The sequence below is a fragment of the Hyla sarda genome, chromosome 1, assembly GCF_029499605.1.
Source record: "Hyla sarda isolate aHylSar1 chromosome 1, aHylSar1.hap1, whole genome shotgun sequence".
Lineage (NCBI taxonomy): Eukaryota > Metazoa > Chordata > Amphibia > Anura > Hylidae > Hyla > Hyla sarda.
The window spans coordinates 289,774,844-289,796,103 of record NC_079189.1 but is presented as its reverse complement, the minus strand read 5'-3'; positions in this window follow the sequence as shown (position 1 = coordinate 289,796,103).

Genomic DNA, 21,260 nt, shown 5'->3' with positions numbered 1-21,260 from the left:
GAAGGGGGACATACTGCACGGGCTGGGGATAAGGGGATGATTTCTATACACACAGCATCTCTCACACACACACAGCACCCCTCAAACACACCCACACAGCACCCCCACACACAGCACCTCATACAATTTTAGTCTGGTATGTAATCATATCACAAGTTGAGTATCCCCTTGTAGACATCTTTGGCACAGTTTACATGTAGCTTTGGTGCAGCTGGACGATCAAAAACCTGAAGAAAATTGCAGGTCTATTGACATACATGCAAAGCTGCACCAAAACCGGATGTAATTCTTATGTAAACTGTGCCAAAGCAGCATGTAGGATGCGTGCAAACTGCAGGTGGATAGATGGGAATAGGTGCTTATTTAGGTGTGTTTTCTTTACTAGAATTGATGTTTTTACAATAAAAAAAAAACAAGTTTGGATCATTGAACTTTGTTGTTGTGTTGTTCTTTTAAAACATAAGATGTTAATTAGTTATGGCAACTGTATACGTTGTTTTTTCTTAAACTTAAACCTCTGTATTTTGATTTAATTGCTGTGCTGGCACTTTGAGCGAAAAAAAGTTAGCGTGCATTACGGTTTGGGCACTCGGGCTCACCATAACTGCCCTATAGAGTCCTTGAATATTAGAAATAGGGGACTGTCTATTTCATTACTTAATTCCCTTAGAATGCAGGGCGAATGCCATCTGGACCTGGTGATTTGTCTATTTTGATCTTTTGTAGGCGGCACTGTACTTCTTCCTGTACCCAATGCGCAGCCTACCACGGTTTTTGCTCCGGGTGAAAAACCGTATTGAAACATATACATTTTTTTTTAAATGGGAGTCAATGGGAACCGTACAGAACCGGTTAACCGTTCCATCCGGTATTCACCGTACAGTTTTTGGCTTTGCACAGTTATTTTTATTGGAATTTCAATCAAACAAGTGAAACTTTATTGATAATGGAATGAAAAGTTAAAAACGTATACGTTTTTTTTCTTAAAAATGGATGCCACCGGACATTATTTTTCAAACCATATACGATTTACAACTATATATGAGTTAAAATTAGTACACACGTTTTGATACAGTTTAGTCAGGTTTTGAGGAATCCGTTTGATCTAGATACTTAGGGAATATGTATAGCTCATTTTGAAAATCTAGAAACAATATATTTCCACAGTGATGATTTACTGTGAGTAACACAACATATAGTGCAATCTGAGATAGGTCACAAATGTCTGTGTCACAGATTGCACTGTATGTTGTGTGACTCACAATAAATCCTCACTGTGGAAATATGTTGTTTCTTGCTTTTCCTCTGTGAATACCTAGCTTTTTCCTTATCCCCATCTATAACTTCTCCCTCATCACTTTTTAAAGGCCCAATGCTTTCAATTTTAACTTTTTTACTATTTACTGTATATAGTTAAAGAACATTTTGGGCTTAGTTTTACTCTCTTTGGCAATGAGTCTTTTTGTCTCCACTTTTGCTGGTTTTATAAGATTTTTACACATTTTATTTTTTTCTGGAGCTTATTAATGCACCTTCACTACCTTCCTGTTCAAGTAGCTTAAATGCTTTTTCTTGTCATTTATTGCCCCCTTAACATTTCTATTCTTCCACATTGGCATTCTGTGGTTCCTGACTCTTATTTCCATACAGTATGTACCTTTCACTGGGAAAATTTAGGATATTTTTAAGTCACCCACTTAGTGCCTACACTCTTGTTTTTGAGAATATTTTTCCAATTTACAGCGTTAAGGGGGTACTCCGGTGTAAAACTTTTTTTTTTTTTTTTTTTAAATCAACTGGTGCCAGAAAGTTAAACAGATTTGTAAACTACTTCTTACTCCTTCCAGTACTTATCAGCTGCTGTATATTACAGAGGAAATTATTTTCTTTTGGAATTTTCTTTCTGTCACGACCACAGTGCTCTCTGCTGACACGTCTGTTCATTTTAGGAACTGTCAAAAGGAGCATATGTTTGCTATGGGGATTTTCTCCTGCTATGGACAGTTCCTGACATAGACAAAGCTGTCAGCAGAGAGCACTGTGGTCGTGACAGAAAAAAAAAATTGAAAAAGGAAAATAATTTTCTCTGTAGTGTACAGCTGCTAATAAGTACTGGAAGGAGATTTTGTAATAGAAGTAATTGACAAATCTGTTTAACTTTCTGGCATTAGTTGATTTAAAAAAAAAAAAAAGTTTTCCACCGGAATTCTCCTTTAAGGGCCTCTCTGAGTTGATCAAATTTTGCCTTCCTAAAGTTCATTGGGGGAGATTTTTCAAAACCTGTGTTTTCAGAAGCCTTTTCAAAAATGAAAAAGCAAACTTATTGGTTGCTATGGGCAACACAGCAACTTTTCCTCTGAACAGGTTTTGATAAATCTCCCCCTATTGTTCTTGTGCCTCCTCTCAGAGTTCCCTTATTGAAGGACAAGTTATAATGTATTATATTGTGATCACTATTTGCTAGGTGCCCCCTGACCTGCACATTACTCTGTTAGGTCTGTTGGTTTAAGGGGTACTCCGGTGCTCCAGCGATCTGAACATTTTGCCTTGATCGTGACATCACGGCCACGCCCCCTCCCATAGACATAAATGGAGGGGGCGTGGAATAATGTCACGAGAGGGTGTGGCCGTAACGTAATGTCAAATCCCGGCATTTGTTTAGAATGCCAGGTGCTGCAGGAGATTGCGAGGGACCCCAGCAGCAGGACCCCCACGATCGGACATCTTATTCCCTATGCTTTGGATAAGGGGTAAGATGTCTAGCAATGGAGTACCCCTTTAATATTAAATCCAGTAGGGCGCCCCCTCTGGTCTTATCCTGTACCATTTGGGACAGATAATTATCTTTAGCTATAGTCATAAACTTGTTTACTTTATGAGATTCACAGGTCTCAGTCTCCCAATTTATGTCTGTATAGTTAAAGGGGTACTCCGCTGCCCCAGCTTTCAGAACATTTTGTTCTAAACGCTTGTTGTGGGTGGCGGGGATGTGACATCACTGCTACGCCCCTTGTGACGATACGGGCGGCCGCTACTCCCCATCCCCATAGGATTAAGGGCGCATGACGTGACGTTATGACCCCGCCACCCACACTTAGTGAAGTACCCCTTTAACCCCTTAAGGACCAAGGGCGTACAGGTACGCCTTTGCTCCCTGGTACTTAAGGACCAAGGTCGTACCTGTACGCCCGTGGGAATTTCGGGGATCGCTCCGGGGTGACTGCTGATATCTATCAGCAGGCACCCCGCGCAAATGCCCAGGGGGGTCATTAGACCCCCCCAATGTCGGCGATCGGCGCAAATCGCAAGTGAATTCACACTTGCGATTTGCGCCGATTCCGGGTCATACGGGTCTATGGTGACCCGGTGACCCGGAATAGAAGGGGGATCGCGGGTGTCCTAGACACCCACGATCCCCCTGTAGCGATAGGAGTGAGGTGGCAGGGTTGCCACCCCTCCTATCTCTGCTATTGGTGGTCTAGACGCGGAGGGGTTTACTTTCGGTTTCCCCGTCCTGCCCACCCACAATAGGCGGGGCAGGACGGGGAAACCGACAGGGACCGGCGCCGAAGATTCACTTACCCATCGGCGACGGCAGCGGGCGACGATCAGCGGCGGCAGCGGGCGACGATCGGCGTAAGAAGAGGACCGCGACGCAGCTCCCTGGATCCAACGGAAGCCGGTGAGTTACTTAGAAACATCTGGAGGGCTACAGTCTGAGACCACTATAGTGGTCTCTAAACTGTAACCCTCCAGATGTGCAAAACTACAACTCCCAGCATGCCCAGAGAGCTGTTTAGGCTTGCTGGGAGTTGCAGTTTTGCAACAGCTGGAGGTCTACAGTTTGAGACCACTGCAAAGTGATCTCTATACTGTGCACCTCCAGATCTTGCAAAACTACAACTCCCAGCATGCCCAGACAGCAGTTTGCTGTCTGGGCATGCTGGGAGTTGTAGTTTTGCAACATCTGGAGGTCCACAGTTTGGAGACCACTGTGCAGTGGTCTCTAAACTATAGCTCTCCAGATGTTGCAAAACTGCAACTCCCAGCAAGCCTAAACAGCAAACAGCTGTCTCTGCATGCTGGGAGTTGTAGTTGCGATCCCTCCAGCTGTTGCATAACTACATCTCCCAGCATGCCTTTGGGCGATCAGTACATGCTGGGAGTTGAAGTTTTGCAACAGCTGGAGGCACACTGGTTGGAAAATACTGAGTTAGGTAACAGAACCTAACTGAAGGTTTTCCAACCAGTGTGCCTCCAGCTGTTGCAAAAGTACAACTCCCAGCATGCACGGTCTGTCAGTACATCCTGGGAGTTGTAGTTTTGAAACAGCTGGAGGTTTGCCCCCCCATGTGAACGTACAGGGTACACTGGTAAAACCGCCAGTGTGAATGTACCCTAAAAACACTACACTAACACATAATAAAGAGTAAAACACTACATATACACCCCCTTACACTGTCCCCCTAATAAAAAATAAAAAACGTATTGTACGGCAGTGTTTCCAAAAGAGAGCCTCCAGCTGTTGCAAAACAACAACTCCCAGCATTTCCAGACAGCCACTAACTGTCCAGGCATGCTGGGAGTTTAGCAACAGCTGGAGGCACCCTGTTTTGGAATCACTGGCGTAGAATACCCCTATGTCCACCCCTGTGCAATCCCTAATTTAGTCTTCAAATGCGCATGGCGCTCTCTCACTTCAGAGCCCTGTCGTATTTCAAGGAAACAGTTTAGTGCCACATATGGGGTATCGCCGTACTCAGGAGAAATTGCACTACTAATTTTGGGGGCTTTTTTTCCTTTTACCCCTTATGAAAAAGAAAAGTTTGGGTCTACACCAGCCTGTTAGTGTAAAAAAAAAATTTTTTTTACACTAACATGCTGGTGTTGTCCTTTACTTTTTTATTTTCACGGGAGGTAAAAGGAAAAAAAGACCCCCAAAATTTGTAACGCAATTTCTCCTGAGTACGGAGATAACCCATATGTAGACCTAAAATGCTCTGCGGACGCACAACAAGGCTCAGGAGTGAGAGCGCACCATGTACATTTGAGGCCTAAATTGGTGATTTGCACAGGGGTGGCTGATTTTACAGCGGTTCTGACATAAACAAAAAACAATAAATACCCACATGTGACCCCATTTTGGAAACGACACCCCTCACGGAACGTAACAAGGGGTATAGTGAGCCTGAACACCCCACAGGTGTTTGACAAATTTTCATTAAAGTTGGATGGGAAAATGAAAAAAAAAAATTTTTCACTAAAATGCTGCTGTCACCCTAAATTTTTCATTTTTACAAGGGAAAATAAAAAAAAGCCCCCCAAAATTTGTAACCCCATTTCCTCTGAGTAAGAACATACCCCATATGTGGATGTAAAGTGCTCTATGGGTGCACTACAATGCTCAGAAGAGAAGGAGCGCCATTGGGATTTTGAAGAGAAAATTTGTCCGGAATTGAAGGCCTCTTGTGTTTACAAAGCCCCATGGTACCAGAACAATGGACCACCCCATATGTGACCCCATTTTGGAAACTACACCCCTCATGTAATGTAATAAGGGGTACAGTGAGCATTTACGCCCCACAGGTGTCTGACAGATTTTTGGAACAGTGATCCGTGAAAATGAAAAATTTAATTTTCCATTTGCACAGCCCACTGTTCCAAAGATCTGTCAAACGCCAGTGGGGTGTAAATGCTCACTGCAATACTTATTAAATTCTGTGAGGGGTGTAGTTTCCAAAATGGGGTTACATGTGGGGGGGGTCCACTGTTCTGGCACCACGGGGGGTTTTGTAAATGCACATGGCCCCTGACTACCATTCCAAACGAATTCTCTTTCCAAAAGCTCAATGGTGCTCCTCCTCTTCTGAGCATTGTAGTTCGCCCGTAGTGCACTTCAGGTCCACTTATGGGGTACCTCCATACTCAGAAGAGATGGGGTTACAAATTTTGGGGGGTATTTTCTGCTATTAACCCTTGCAAAAATGTGAAATTTGGGGAGAAACACACATTTTAGTGAAAAAAATATATATTTTTTTTTTACATATGCAAAAGTCGTGAAACCCGTGTGGGGTATTAAGGCTCACTTTATTCCTTGTTACGTTCCTCAAGGGGTCTAGTTTCCAAAATGGTATGCCATGTGTTTTTTTTTTTGCTGTTCTGGCACCATAGGGGCTTCCTAAATGCGACATGCCCCCCGAGCAAAATTTGCTCTCAAAAAGTCAAATATCACTCCTTCTCTTCGGAGCATTGCAGTTTGTCCGTAATGCACTTCATGCCAACTTATGGGGTGCCTCCATACTCAGAAGAGATGGGGTTACAAATTTTGGGGGGTATTTTCTGCTATTAACCCTTGCAAAAATGTGAAATTTGGGGGGAAACACACATTTTAGTGAAAAAAAAAATTTTTTTTTACATATGCAAAAGTCGTGAAACACCTTTGGGGTATTAAGGCTCACTTTATTCCTTGTTACGTTCCCCAAGGGGTCTAGTTTCCAAAATGGTATGCCATGTGGGTTATTTTTGCTGTTCTGGCACCATAGGGGCTTCCTAAATGCAACATGCCCCCCAAAAACCATTTCTGAAAAACGTACTCTCCAAAATCCCCTTGTCGCTCCTTCACTTCTGAGCCCTCTACTGCGCCCGCCGAACACTTTACATAGACATATGAGGTATGTGCTTACTCGAGAGAAATTGGGCTACAAATATAATTATACATTTTCTCCTTTTACCCCTTGTAAAAATTCAAAAATTGGGTTTACAAGAACATGCGAGTGTAAAAAATAAAGATTGTGAATTTTCTCCTTCACTTTGCTGCTATTCCTGTGAAACACCTAAAGGGTTAAAACACTTACTGATTGTCATTTTGAATACTTTGGGGGGTGTAGTTTTTATAATGGGGTCATTTGTGGGGTATTTCTAATGGGAAGACCCTTCAAATCCACTTCAAACCTGAACTGGTCTCTGAAAAAAAGCGAGGTTCAAAATTTTGTGAAAAATTGGAAAAGTGCTGCTGAACTTTGAAGCCCTCTGATGTCTTCCAAAAGTAAAAACATGTCAATTTTATGATGCAAACATAAAGTAGACATATTGGAAATGTGAATAAAAAAATATATATTTTGAATATCCATTTTCCTTACAAGCAGAAAGCTTCAAAGTTAGAAAAATGCTAAATTTTCAAATTTTTCATCAAATTTTGGGATTTTTCACCAAGAAAGGATGCAAGTTACCACAAAATTTTACCACTATGTTAAAGTAGAATATGTCACGAAAAAACAATCTCGGAATCAGAATGATAACTAAAAGCATTCCAGTTATTAATGTTTAAAGTGACAGTGGTCAGATGTGCAAAAACGCTCTGGTCCTAAGGTGTAAAATGGCCTGGTCCTTAAGGGGTTAAAGTCCCCCATTTTCACCATCTCATTGTGATTTGCTGCCTTGTTTATTTGTCTCAGTAATTGATCTTCTGCCTCTTCCATTATATTTGGCTGCTTCTAGCAAACCCCAATCAGTATTTTATTATTTTTATCTCTATATATTTTTACCCATAATGATTCCACATTATCATTTCCCTCACATATATCCTCACGCAGTGTGGCCTACAGACTGGACTTTACATACAGGCAAACTCCTTCCCCTTTTTGTTTTTTTTCACATCCTTCCTGAATAGACTATAACCCTGACTGTTGACCGCCCAGTCATAGCTCTCGCTCCACGATGTGCCAAAACTAGCAGTCAGAGGCAGTGACTTATTGCAGTACTGCTAACTCTGAAATGGCATCCCCCTCATCTGCCAAGCGGGCAAACTTGTTGGGGTATGCCAGTTCAGGTCTAGACTCCATTACACTTTTCCCCCTTCCCCTTTTTCTAACTGTAACCCAGTTAGCTGCCTGACTGTCCTGCACCTCCATCCCGCTATGCTCCTCCATTCTCTACCCTGGAGAGTGCCTGCTCAGTGAGCAGCAGACTACTCTCCATGTTGTCAATTAATCTCAGTGTTGCCAGTTTCTCCTCTAGATCCAGTATCTGGGCTTCCAAATGAGCCCAGCCCCCACACATCTCACACAGCAATATGCACCCTCGAACCGCTGTTCAAGAATTGCATACATTGAGCAAGGTGTACACCTGACCGTGTTGTCAAACATGGAGGACATCTTGACAATGGGGATAGCTTAAATAACAGGCAAAAAACGAAAGTAAATAATTTGATCTACACAAGTGGTTTTTCTCTAAACTCCCTGAATCTAAAGTCTCTTAATCTCAAGTCCCACTTTGTACATGCACTTAGTAGGAAGACGGGCAACTGCAAGCCCACACAGACTTGCTTCCTTTGTCTGCTTTTAAAGTTTACCAAAAAGCCTCTTCTCCCCTGCAGAATCTGCCTGGAAGTGATATAATAAAAAATGTGATTCCTCAGACCAGGCCACCTTCTTTCTTTCCTCTATGGTCCAGTTTGATGCTCCTTTGCCTACTGTAGGCACTTTTAGTAGTGGACAGAGGTCATGGGTACTCTGGCCAGGGTGCAGCGATGTGACCCCACAGAAAACAGAATGTGATGCACTGTGTGTTTCTGCAATTTATGTTACTGCAGCCCTTCTGTGGGGTAAGTCCACAGAAGGGCAACTGTAGCCTTTAGGACAAGTGACCCAGTTTGTCATGTCTTAGACCACTTTTGATGTGTACTGACCACTACCCATACCGGGAAGACCCCACAAGACTAACTAGTGCAGAGATGCTCTGATCAGGTTGTCTATATATCATAATTAGTCCCTTTTGTGCACTTTCCTGACAATATGAGTTGATATCTATATATATATATATATATATATATATATATATATATATATATAAAACTCGACGTGTGTGTATGTATATATGTATGTATGTGTATGTTCCAGCATCACGTCCAAACGGCTAAAGATATTAACATGAAACTTGGCACACATGTTACTTATATGTCAACAACAAACATAGGATAGGTAATTTAACCCTTACTCACCCCCATTTGCCAGGGGCGAGGCTTATGTTTAAAGTCCCATGCAAGTCAATGGGAAATATATGTTACTGCATAACTTCCAAACGGCTGGAGATATTTCGATAATACTTGGTCACATGTTACTTATATGTCCACTTAAAATATAGGATAGTTAATCAATGGGAAATGTATGTTCCCATATCCTTTCCCTTAGGCTGGAGCTATTTCATTACCTGGTACACATATTAGGAGTCAGGATATGAGGACGGGATAGGAGGTCGGGTAGGAGGTCGGGATAGGAGGACAAGATGGGAGGACGGGATAAGAGGTCTGTATAGGAGGTTGGGATAGGAGGTCGAGATAGGAGAGGATAGGAGGTCGAGATATGAGGACGGGAAAGGAGGTCGGGATAGGAGGACGGGATAGGAGGTCAAGATAGGAGGTCGAGATATGAGGACGGGAAAGGAGGACGGGATAGGAGGTCGGGATAGGAGGTCGGGATAGGATGTCAGGATAGGATGTCAGGATAGGAGGACAAGATAGGAGGACGGGATATGAGGACGGGATAGGAAGTTGGGATAGGAGGTCTGGATAGGAGGTCGAGATAGGAGGACAGGATAGGAGGTCGGGATAGGAGGACGGGATAGGAGGTCTGGATAGGAGGTCAGGATAGGAGGTCAAGATAGGAGGTCGAGATAGGAGGACAGGAAAGGAGGTAGGGATAGGAGGTCGGGATAGGTCAAGATAGGACAGGATAGGAGGTCAGGATAGGAGGTCGGGATAGGAGCTCGAGATTGGAGGACGGGATAGGAGGTTGATATAGGAGGACAGGACAGGAGGTCGGGATGTGGGGTTGGGATATGATAACAATATATGAGGACTGCATATGAAGTCAAAAGCTTCCTCCTTTGTTTATTTTCCTCCCCAAAAAGGATTAGGAAGGAAAAACCGGGCAACGCCACGTACTCAGCTAGTGAGCTATAAATAAATACCATTTTATTGAGACATGGTGAGGCTGTTGCCTTGATTACCAGCCAAGACCAATGCTGCAGATGATCCATTTTTATTCTGTTTTTTGCTATATGTTACTGCCGACATAACACTGCTCAGGCTCGGAGGGATCGCAGGCTGCAGGACTTGGCATTCTGTTTAACGTGCGATAAGAGGAGTCGTACCGCAACTTAGTAGGTGGATAATCTCTCTACCGTTTATTATTTACTGTGTTATGGACTACACTTTTTGAGTTTTCTCCAATAATTTGTCTCTCGTCACCGAAGCTGTGATCCTTACACATGCTCAGTTTTCCTGCTTCCAACAGCTCAACTTCCACAGCTGACTGGTAATATATCCCATCCAATTACAGCTGCAATTTTCACAAGACAATGTAATTCACTCACCTGTCAGTAGTTTTAATTCTATAGTTGATTATTATATATTTAATACTCTGGAACCTTTGTTATCTATCTGCAATAAAAATAAGAAGGGTCCATGTTGCCAGATGAAAGCAGAGAAGAGGGGGAAAGAGACTGATTTAAGTCAAATCCTACTACCTGGCAGCACAGATTAGGGGCAGCATGAAGCCAGGCAGGGCAATCTCTATCCATAGGCAAAATAGGCCACTGCCTAGAGCACCCCCTTGATGAGGACACCGCCAGTGCTGCACTGGCTCCTCTATCCGGGTGTCAGGAGCACTGTCACATCTCAGAATTGTGCTTACCTCTCCCTCTGTCTGCTCCCCAAACCGGCCAACTAGATGGTGAAAGTATAGGACTTTTGATAATGTCTCCATTATGTGACCAGTTACATGTTGGGGTGGAGCCTAACTGTGCAGGATAGGAGAGATGGTGATTGATGGACCTTTGGTGAATTTATTTGCAAAATATGGTGGAAAATAAGTATTTGGTAACCCACAAGCAAGCAAGACTTCTGGCTCTTACAGACCTGTAACTTCTTCTTTAAGAGTCTCATCTGTCCTCCACTCATTACCTGTATTAGGCTGCATCCACATGGCCACCTAGGCCTGTCCTGTTCTTCTGCCGTCAAAAAAAAAAAAAACGACTTTTTTTTTGACTGGAGAAAAAAATACTGCATGCACCGTGTTTTTGTCCCGTAAAAATAAAAAAAACGGAAATGAATGCACACGGGTGCAAACGGATGTAAACACTGAACCTAAATGAGAAAAAAAAAAACAGGAACAGATGGCCGTGAGAATGCACCCTTAATGGCATCTGTTTGAACTGGTTATCAGTATAAAAGACAACCTCAAACAGTCACACTCCAAACTCCACTATGGCCAAGAACAAAGAGCTGTCGAAGGACACCAGAAACAAAATTGTAGACCTGCACCAGGCTGGGAAGACTGAATCTGTGTAAAGAAATCAACTGTGGGAGCAATTATTACAAAATGGAAGACATGCAAGACCACTGATAATCTCCCTCGATCTGGGGCTCCACGCAAGATCTCACCCCGTGGTGTCAAAATGATCACCAGAACGGTGAGCAAAAATCCCAGAACCACACGGGGGGGGGATCTAGTAAATGACCTGACCAAAGTAACAAAGGCTACCATCAGTAACACACTACGCCGCCAGGGACTCAAATCACGCAGTGCCAGATGTATCCCCCTGCTTAAGCCAGTACATGTCCCGGCCCATCTGAAGTTTGATAGAGAGCATTTGGATAATCCAGAAGAGGATTGGGAGACTGTCATGTGGTCAAATGAAACCAAACTAGAACTTTTTGGTAAAAACTCAACTCGTCGTGTTTGGAGGAGAAAGAATGCCGAGTTGCATCTAAAGATCACAATACCTACTGTGACGCATGGGGGTGGAAACATCACGCTTTGGGGCTGTTTTTCTGCTAAGGGACCAGGATGACTGATCCGTGTAAAGGAAAGCATGAATGGGGCCATGTATCATGAGATTTTGAGTTAAAACCTCCTTCCATCAGCAAGGGCATTGAAGATGAAACGTGGCTGGGTCTTTCAGCATGACAATGATCCCAAACACACCACCCGGGCAACGAAGGAGTGGCTTCGTAAGAAGCATTTCAAGTTCCAGGAGAGGCATAGCCAGTGTCCAGATCTCAACCCCATAGAAAACCTTTGGAGGGAGTTGAAAGTTTGTGTTGCCAAATGACAGCCCCAAAACATCACTGCTCTAGAAGTGATCTGCATGGAGGAATGGGCCAAAATACCAGCAACTGTGTGTGAAAACCTTGTGAAGACTTACAGAAAACGTTTGACCTCTGTCATTGCCAACAAAGGGTATATAACAAAGTATTGAGATGAAATTTTGTTACTGACCAAATACTTATTTTCCACCATAATTTGCAATTCTTTAAAAATCAGACAATGTGATTTTATGGATTTTTTTTTCTCATTCTGTCTCATAGTTGAGGTATACCTATGATGAAAATTACAGGCCACTCTAATCTTTTTAAGTGGGAGAAGTTGCACAATTTGGTGGCTGACTAAATACTTTTTTTTTCCCCACTGTACATGAGGAGGTTTTTTTTGTGGTGTGTCACCCCAGTAGTAAGGATCAATAGACTTTCTAGACATTTAATAGGAAAATGATTTATGAAAAACCCCTTTATAGAGACTGTAGCAACCAGATTTAAAAACAAAAACATAAACCAGAGCAGTGTGTCTGCACCTAAAAGGGGTATTCGGGGTAGTTTTTTTTTTCTCTTTTTTTATCTGAATTGAAACCTGGGGGGGGGGGGGGGGGGGACAGGAAAAAACAAAACCATATACTTGCCTGTCCTATGGCACAGCACTTATTTCTCTGTGGTTGACGCAAGCACAGCCCACTCAGCCAGCCAGTGGCTGGAGTGGGACACTGCTGTGGATGCTGATTGGCTGAGTGAGTAGTACCGACCCTCAACACAGCAACAGGACCAGCTACGGGAGAATGGTGGCAGCAAGCCATTTTTTTTTTTAATGATTCCCTCCCAGACTGAGCACTTTAGATTAAAGAAAAATCTACTCAAGGACGAAGGGTATACAGGTACGCCCTTGCATCCTGGTACTTAAGGACCAAGGGCTTACCTGCACGCCCTGGTTCCATTACCAGGGTTTGAAGCATGCTCATGAGCAGCCAGGACCCACGGTTAATGCCGGCATCGCCGATCGGACCAATGCCTGGCATTAACCCTTTAGACGCCACAATCAAAGTTGATCATGGTGTCTAAAGTGTGGGTTTAACTGTGCTGGTTAGCTAGGGGCAGCTGATCGGGACATCCGCTGCAAAATCACGGGTCCTGATCAGCTGTGCGGATGGCGTGAGAGCCCATACCTGCCTCCTCCCTGTCCGATCGGTGTTCTGAGGCTCTGGATAGCTATGGCAGGCTACAGCAGCAGAGCACCGATAATACTGATCAATGCTATGGCATAGCATTGAACAGTGTATGCAATCAAAAGATTCAATGTTATAGCCCCCCCCTAATAAAAGCTTGAATTACCCCCATTTCCTTTTTTTTTTTTTATAAAATAATGTAATAACTAAACAATCATATATGGTACTGTCGCGTGCATAAATGTCCGAAATATTAAAATATAAAGGTTAGTTAAAACCGCACGGTCAATGGCGTACACGTAAAAAAACACCAAGTCCAAAACTGTGCATTTTTGATCACTTCATATACCACAAACATTTTTTATAAAATGCGATCAAAAAGTCCCAGCTAAATAAAAATGGTACAGATAAAAACTAAAGATCACGGCGCAAAAAATTAGCCCTGTATGCGGAAAAATAAAAAAGTTATAAGGGTCAGAAGAGGACAATTTTAACCCCTTAAGGACTCAGGGTTTTTCCGCTTTTGCACTTTCATTTTTTCCTCCTTACCTTTTAAAAAATCATAACCCTTTCAATTTTCCACCTAAAAATCCATATTATGGCTTATTTTTTGCGTCGCCAATTCTACTTTGCCATGACATTAGTCATTTTACCCAAAAATGCACGGCGAAACGGAAAAAAAAATCATTGTGCGACAAAATCGAAAAAAAACCGCCAATTTATAACTTTTGGGGGCTTCCGTTTCTACGCAGTGCATATTTCGGTAAAAATTACACCTTATCATTATTCTGTAGGTCCATACAGTTAAAATGATACCCTACTTATATAGGTTTGATTTTGCCGCACTTCTGGAAAAAATCATAACTACATGCAGGAAAATTTATACGTTTAAAAATGTCATCTTCTGACCCCTATAACTTTTTTATTTTTCCACGTACAGGGCGGTATGAGGACTCATTTTTTGCGCCGTGATCTTTTTTTATCGGTATGATTTTTGTTTTGATCGGACTTTTTGATCACTTTTTATTCATTTTTTTAATGGTGCGTACGCCATTGACCGTGCGTACGCCATTGACCGTGCGGTTTAATTAATGATATATTTTTATAGTTCGGACATTTACACATGCGGCGATACCACATATCTTTCTTTTTATTTTTTACACTGTTTTATTTTTTTTATGGGAAAAGGGGGGTGATTCAAACTTTTATTAGGGAAGGGGTTAAATGACCTTTATTAACACTTTTTTTTCCTTTTTTTTTTTGCAGTGTTATAGGTCCCATAGGGACCTATAACACTGCACACACTGATCTCCTATGCTGATCACTGGCGTGTATTAACACGCCTGTGATCAGCATTATCGGCGCTTGACTGCTCCTGCCTGGATCTCAGGCACGGAGCAGTCATTCGTCGATCGGACACCGAGGAGGCAGGTAAGGGCCCTCCCGATGTCCGATCAGCTATTCGGGACGCCGCGATTTCACCGCGGCGGTCCCGAACAGCCCGACTGAGCAGCCGGGTCACTTTCAGTTTCACTTTAGAAGCGGCGGTCAGCTTTGACCGCCGCTTCTAAAGGGTTAATACCGCACATCGCCGCGATCGGCGATGTGTGGTATTAGCCGCGGGTCCCGGGCGTTGATGAGCGCCGGGACCGACGCGATATGATGCAGGATCGCGGCGCGATCCCGCTTCATATCGCGGGAGCCGGCGCAGGACGTAAATATACGTCCTGCGTCGTTAAGGGGTTAAACATACTAATTTTGGTGCAGTTATAATTTTTTTAAAGTATGATTTTTAGGAGGAAGAAATGAAAGAGCAAAAATGAAAACTGGCCTGATTTTTGCTAATGCACTCCTTATGGTAAATAAAAAATCTTTCTAATGTACTTTATTTAAAAAAATTAAATTTGCTATGTGTTTAAAAAAGCTGCCACTAGGTGTCTCCCTACTTGTCCAGAGCACATTTGCACAGAGCACATTTGCAAAGTCTTTTGCACAGACTTTGGACTCCTGCTGGCCTGGAGAAGCCTAAGATCAGGAAATGCAGTTTGGAGTGCTGAGGGGGCTGCAGCCTTAGCCAATCATAGCTCATCTCATACTAAACTGCTCTGGGCTGTGTGTAGCAGAATGAGGGAGAAAGTTCTTCCCTGTATGGCTTCAGATGATGTCACGCCTGCTGGGGAATGCCCCTTCCCAGTCTGTGAATCTGACTGGGCAGAAAATACAGAGCAATATCAAGGCAGAAAACTAAAAAATAAAGGCAGGGGGGTTATTATGATAGGGGCAGTGAACTGGGAGGGTTATAAAATTATAAAATTATGACAGGTACTCTTTAAGGTCAAAATGGGAAAGTAGGGCAGTGGAGAACCCCTTTAAATACTCTGTATAGATATTCCTCTTCCTCTGACTTTCTGGAGCCTATTTGAATGGTGGCTGCTGTCTGGTCCGTGGTGTCTGGACGCTTTCCGCAACCTGTTGTCTCCCCTAAGGGCGAATGTTCATTTTCTTCACTTTTGGGAGTTGGAGGCAGCTGGATTTTGGGGTACCCATGGGGTCAGGTCTGTCTCCTTTTCGGAAATGCAAACCAAATTTCATGTCCCTCAGAGTGTCTTCTTTAGGTGTCTTGTTACGACATGCGGTACAGGCACAATTTGACCCTCTGGAGGTTGCTCCTGCGTTCTCGGACGTGGAGTTGCTCCTGGGTACTACGGATCTTTCTAAGCCTCTGATGCAGGCCTATGCTCTCCTTCTTTCTGTGGGGTCTAGTCCAATTTTTTGTTGCTTTTTTGAAGTGGGTGAAGGCTATCCGTACGCTATCTCATGAACAATGGAAGGAAGTAGAGCAGACGTACTATTCTACAGTGATTAGCACTAGGGACATGCTGATCCAGTCTAGGTTTGTTCTACAGTATTTTTATACTATACTCTGATACAACTGAAACATATTGGGGTTTCCTCTTCGGACAGGTGCTTCCCGTGTTTGGGGAGGAAGGGACATTTCTTCATGATGTGTGAAGCTGTGCATGTGTTGCCCCATTTTGGAGGGAAGTGTTGCAGTTTCTGACAGACCATTTAGTTTCCCTTCCTCCTGGTTCCTAAAGTTTGTATGCTGGGTATAATCAATGGGGTGGTGTTCCGTCCTCATAGACGTCTGATTAGATTCTTGCTGTTTTGTGCCCGCAAGGTGATCATAATGGCTTGGAAAGACACTTCTGTTCCCCCTATTTCTCCTTAGATTAACCTGGTTAATAAATATGTCCCGCTGTATAAAGCCCTGTACATCAGCAGAAAATGTCCTCAGAACTTTGATAAGGTCTGGATTCTATGGTTGGTTTTGGAGAGTTTCTCCTGGGACAATGACCCAATCGGATTAAGGTTCCTTTGGCTTTTCACGGGCTGTGGGAGAGCGGGTTCGGGGGATAAATGCAGTGTAAGTGTGGTTGGTTGTCTGTTTGTTGTGGGGCTAGTTTCTCTCTGGGGGTCAGCCAGTGCACGCCTATTGATATGCTTGGCATAATCTTTGCTACCTGACATTACTATGTGCGTTTATTCTTTTATGTCCTATGGGTTGATGGTGAGTCTGTTATTTCATAGGTCTTATGTATTTCCATTAGGCTCCATGGGGCTGTGTGGCTGCCCAGAGTTTTGTTATGTTTCTGATCATAACCAATAAAAGCAAAATACTTTAAAATTCAAAAAACAGCTCAGCTCCCATGCAGCAGGGCCCACCCAGGCCCCTTCAGTATACAGCCTACTGTTTCTCCTCCCAGCAGTGCCTAGCGGTGGGAGGAGGTGACTTAACCCCTCCACAGCTGGCCGCCGTTAATATATGGCGCAGCCGTGCGGCATGTCTATAAAGCGAGCTCAGGAGCTGGGTTTGCTTCATACTGGCTAATGTCAGATATCCCCTATCAGGGTAAAGTCCAGCATAACAAACTAATAAGTATTTAGAATGTCACCAACAGAGTGGCAAACCCTGAAAAAAGTGGAGGGTACCATGAAACTGTTATCTATAGGGTTAGGTATGAGGTATGGCCTTATCAATAACCTAAAGGAGGTCTCCAATATTGGGTCAAATTTATCAAGTTGTATTATAGTAAGATTCTTTGTTGCACATAGGAAACACAGCTCCGCTTTCATTTCCTAGAGCAATAGATGAAATATATAAAATATAGCTCCGATTGGTTGCTATGGGCAACAAAGACAGCTTGATAAATCTTCTCCATGAGAAAACTTATCTTTGGCTTAACCTACCTGAATCCACTGATCCTCAGAATGAAGGTCAGTGATATTGACTAGATTGTTTGATGCAGAAACTGCCCCACTATATTAAAGGGTACTCCGGCACTAAGACATCTTATCCCCTATCCCGCCGCTGGGGACCCCCGTGATCTTTCACGCAGCACCCCGTTACCATCAGCCTCCGAAGCATGTTCGCTCCGGGTCTGAAGACTGCCGATCAAGGGGCCGGAGTATTGTGATGTCACGGCTCCGCCCCCTCAATGAAAGCCTATGGGTGGGGGTGTGGCAGCTGTCAAACCCCCTCCCATAGGCTTGCATTTAGGGTGCGGAGGGAGACGTCACATGGTGGCGGAGCCGTGATGGTAACGGGACTGATGGTAACTGATGGCTCCGGGGCTGATGGTAACGGGACCCCCGCGATCAGGCATCTTATCCCCTATCCTTTGGATAGGGGATAAGATGTCTTAGCGCTGGAGTACCCCTTTAACCTGTTGGGGACGAAGGGAGTATGCATACACCCGTGGGAATTTCAGTCCCCGCCGGGGGGGACCGGACCGGGGTGCCTGCTGATCGATATCAAATCAAATCAAATGCCCAGGGGGGTCATCAGACCCCCCCATGTCGGCGATCGGCGCAAATCGCAAGTGAATTCACACTTGCGATTTGCGCCTATTCCGGGTCATACGGGTCTATGGTCTAGAAGCGACGTCCAATAGCAGATAGGGGAGGGGGGGTTAACTTTTGTTTTCCCCGTTCTGCCCACCCACAATAGGTGGGGCAGAACGGGGAAACCGAAGGGGACCGGCGCCAAAGGTCCCTTACCCTGCAGGCGAGGCTGCGGGCGACGATCGGTGTCGGAGATCGGCGGGCAGCATGTCGTGCGGCTGGCTCCCTGGATCAGACGGAAGTCGGTAAGTTGCCTAGCAACATCTAGAGGGCTACAGTTTGAGACCACTATACAGTGGTCTCTACACTGTTGCCCTCCAGATGTTGCAAAACTACAACTCCCAGCATGCCCAGACAAGCTGTCATGCTGGGATTTGTAGTTTTGCAACAGCTGGAGGGCTACAGTTTGGATATCACTGTGCAGTGAACTGTGGCCCTTTAGATCTTGCAAAACTACAACTCCCAGCATGCCCACATAGCAGTTTGCTGTCAGGGCATGCTGGGATTTGTAGTTTTGCAACATCTGGAGGTCCACAGTTTGGAGATCACTGTACAGTGGTCTTTAAACTGTAGCCCTCCAGATGTTGCAAAACTGCAAATCCCAGCATGCCCAAATAGCAAACAGCTGTCTCGGCATGCTGTGAGTTGTAGTTGCGTACCTCCAGCTGTTGCATAACTACATCTCCCAGCATGCACTTCGGCGATAAGTACATGCTGGGAGTTGTAGTTTTGTAATAGCTGGAGGGACACTGGTTGGAAAATACTGAGTTAGGTAACAGAACCTAACTGAAGGTTTTCCAATCAGTGTGCCTCCAGCTGTTGCAAAAGTACAACTCCCAGCATGCACGGACTGTCAGTGCATGCTGGGAGTTGTACTTTTGCAACAGCTGGAGGTTTCCCCCCCCCATGTGAATGTACAGGGTACAAATGACACTACCACATAATAAAGGGTAAAACACTACATATAAACCCCCTTACACTGTCCCCCCAAATAAAAATGAAAAACGTATTGTACGGCAGTGTTTCCAAAATTGAGCCTCCAGCTGTTGCAAAACAACAACTCCCAGCCAACTTCCGGATAGCCACTGACTGTCCCGGCATGCTGGGAGTTTTGCAACAGCTGGAGGCACCCTGTTTGGGAATCACTGGCGTAGAGTACCCCTATGTCCACCCCTATGCAATCCCTAATTTAGTCCTCAAATGCGCATGGCGCTCTCTCACTTCGGAGCCCTGTAGTATTTCAAGGAAACAGTTTAGAAACTACACCCCTAAAGGAATATCATAAGGGGTACAGTGAGCATTTATGCACTAAAGATATCTGACAGATTTTTGGAACAGTGGTCCGTGAAAATGAAAAATTGTATTTTTCATTTGCACCGCCCACTGTTCCCAAGATCTGTCAAACGCCAGTGGGGTATAAATGCTCACTGCACCCCTTATTACATTCTGCGAGGCGCGTAGTTTCCAAAATGGGGTCACATGTGGGGGGGGGGTCCACTATTCTGGCACCATGGGGAGGGGGGGGAGGGGCTTTTTAAATGCACATGGCCCCCCGACTTCCATTCCAAACAAATTCTCTCTCTAAAAGCTCAATGGCGCTCCTTCTCTTGTGAGCATTGTAATGCGCTCGCAGCGCACTTGACATCCACACATTGGGTATTTCCATACTCAGAAGAAATGGGGTTACAAGTTTTGGGGGGCATTTTCTCCTATTACCCCTTGTAAAAAAAAATTAAAAAAGTTACATTTGGGGGAAAACCTGCATTTTAGTGAGAAATTTTTTCTTCTTCATTTACACATCCAAATTTAACAAAAGGTTGTCAAACACCTGTGGGGTGTTAAGGCTCACCGTACCCCTTGTTACATTCCTTGAGGGATGTAGTTTCCATAATAGTATGCCATGTGGGTTTTGTTTTCTGCTGTTCTGGCACCATAGGGGCTTCCTAAATGCGACATGCCCCCCAAAAACCATTTCAGAAAAACTCACTCTCCAAAATCCCATTGTCGCTCCTTCCCTTCTGAGCCTTCTACTGTGCCCGCCGAACACTTGACATACACATATGAGGTATTTCCTTACTCGAGAGAAATTGGGTCACAAATTTTGAGAGTTTTTTTCTCCTTTTACCCCTTGTAAAAATTCCAAAACTGGGTCTACAAGAACATGCGAGTGTAAAAAATGAAGATTTCGAATTTTCTTCACTTTCCCTTTGCTGCCATTCCTGTGAAACACCTAAAGGGTTAACACACTTACTGAATGTCATTTTGAATACTTTGAGGGGTGCAGTTTTTTTTTATAATGGGGTATTTCTAATATGAAGACCCCAACTGGTCCCTAAAAAATACAGATTTAGAAAATTTGGTGAAAAATTGGAAAATTGCTGCTGAACTTTGAAGCCCTCTGATGTCTTCCAAAAGTAAAAACATGTCAACTTTATGATGCAAACATAAAGTAGACATATTGTATTTGTGAATCAAAATTTATTTGGAATGTCTATTTTCCTTACAAGTAGAGAGCTTCAAAGTTAGAAAAATGCATAATTTTCTAATTTTTCATCAAATTTTTGAATTTTTCACCAAGAAATTGTGCAAGTATCAACGAAAATTTACCACTACCATAAAGTAGAATATGTCACAAAAAAAACTCTCTCGGAATCAAATTTAAAAGTAAAAGCATCCCAGAGTTATTAATGCTTAAAGTAACAGTGGTCAGATTTTCAAAAAATGCTCCCGTCCTTAGGGTCATAATGGGCTCTGTCCCCAAGGGGTTAAAGGGTTGCTATAATTAAAAAACAAACAAAAAATAAATAAATAAAAAACACTTTTGACACGTTGACTTGTTGCCCACTGCAATCTCTATTTATATGCTGAGGAAGTGTGCTGTATCACGTTAGATGATTTATAGTTCATGTAAATAGAGTTTGTGTGGCTTACAATGAACTGGTAAAATAAATTATAGCGAGGTATCTGTGTTGCACCATACCCAATGTAAATAAAATCAATATGGAATAACAGTCCTACTAGGTATAATTTATGCTATATCAAAATATATCGCCTACAAATATCTTAAATTAGTACTATCGTTC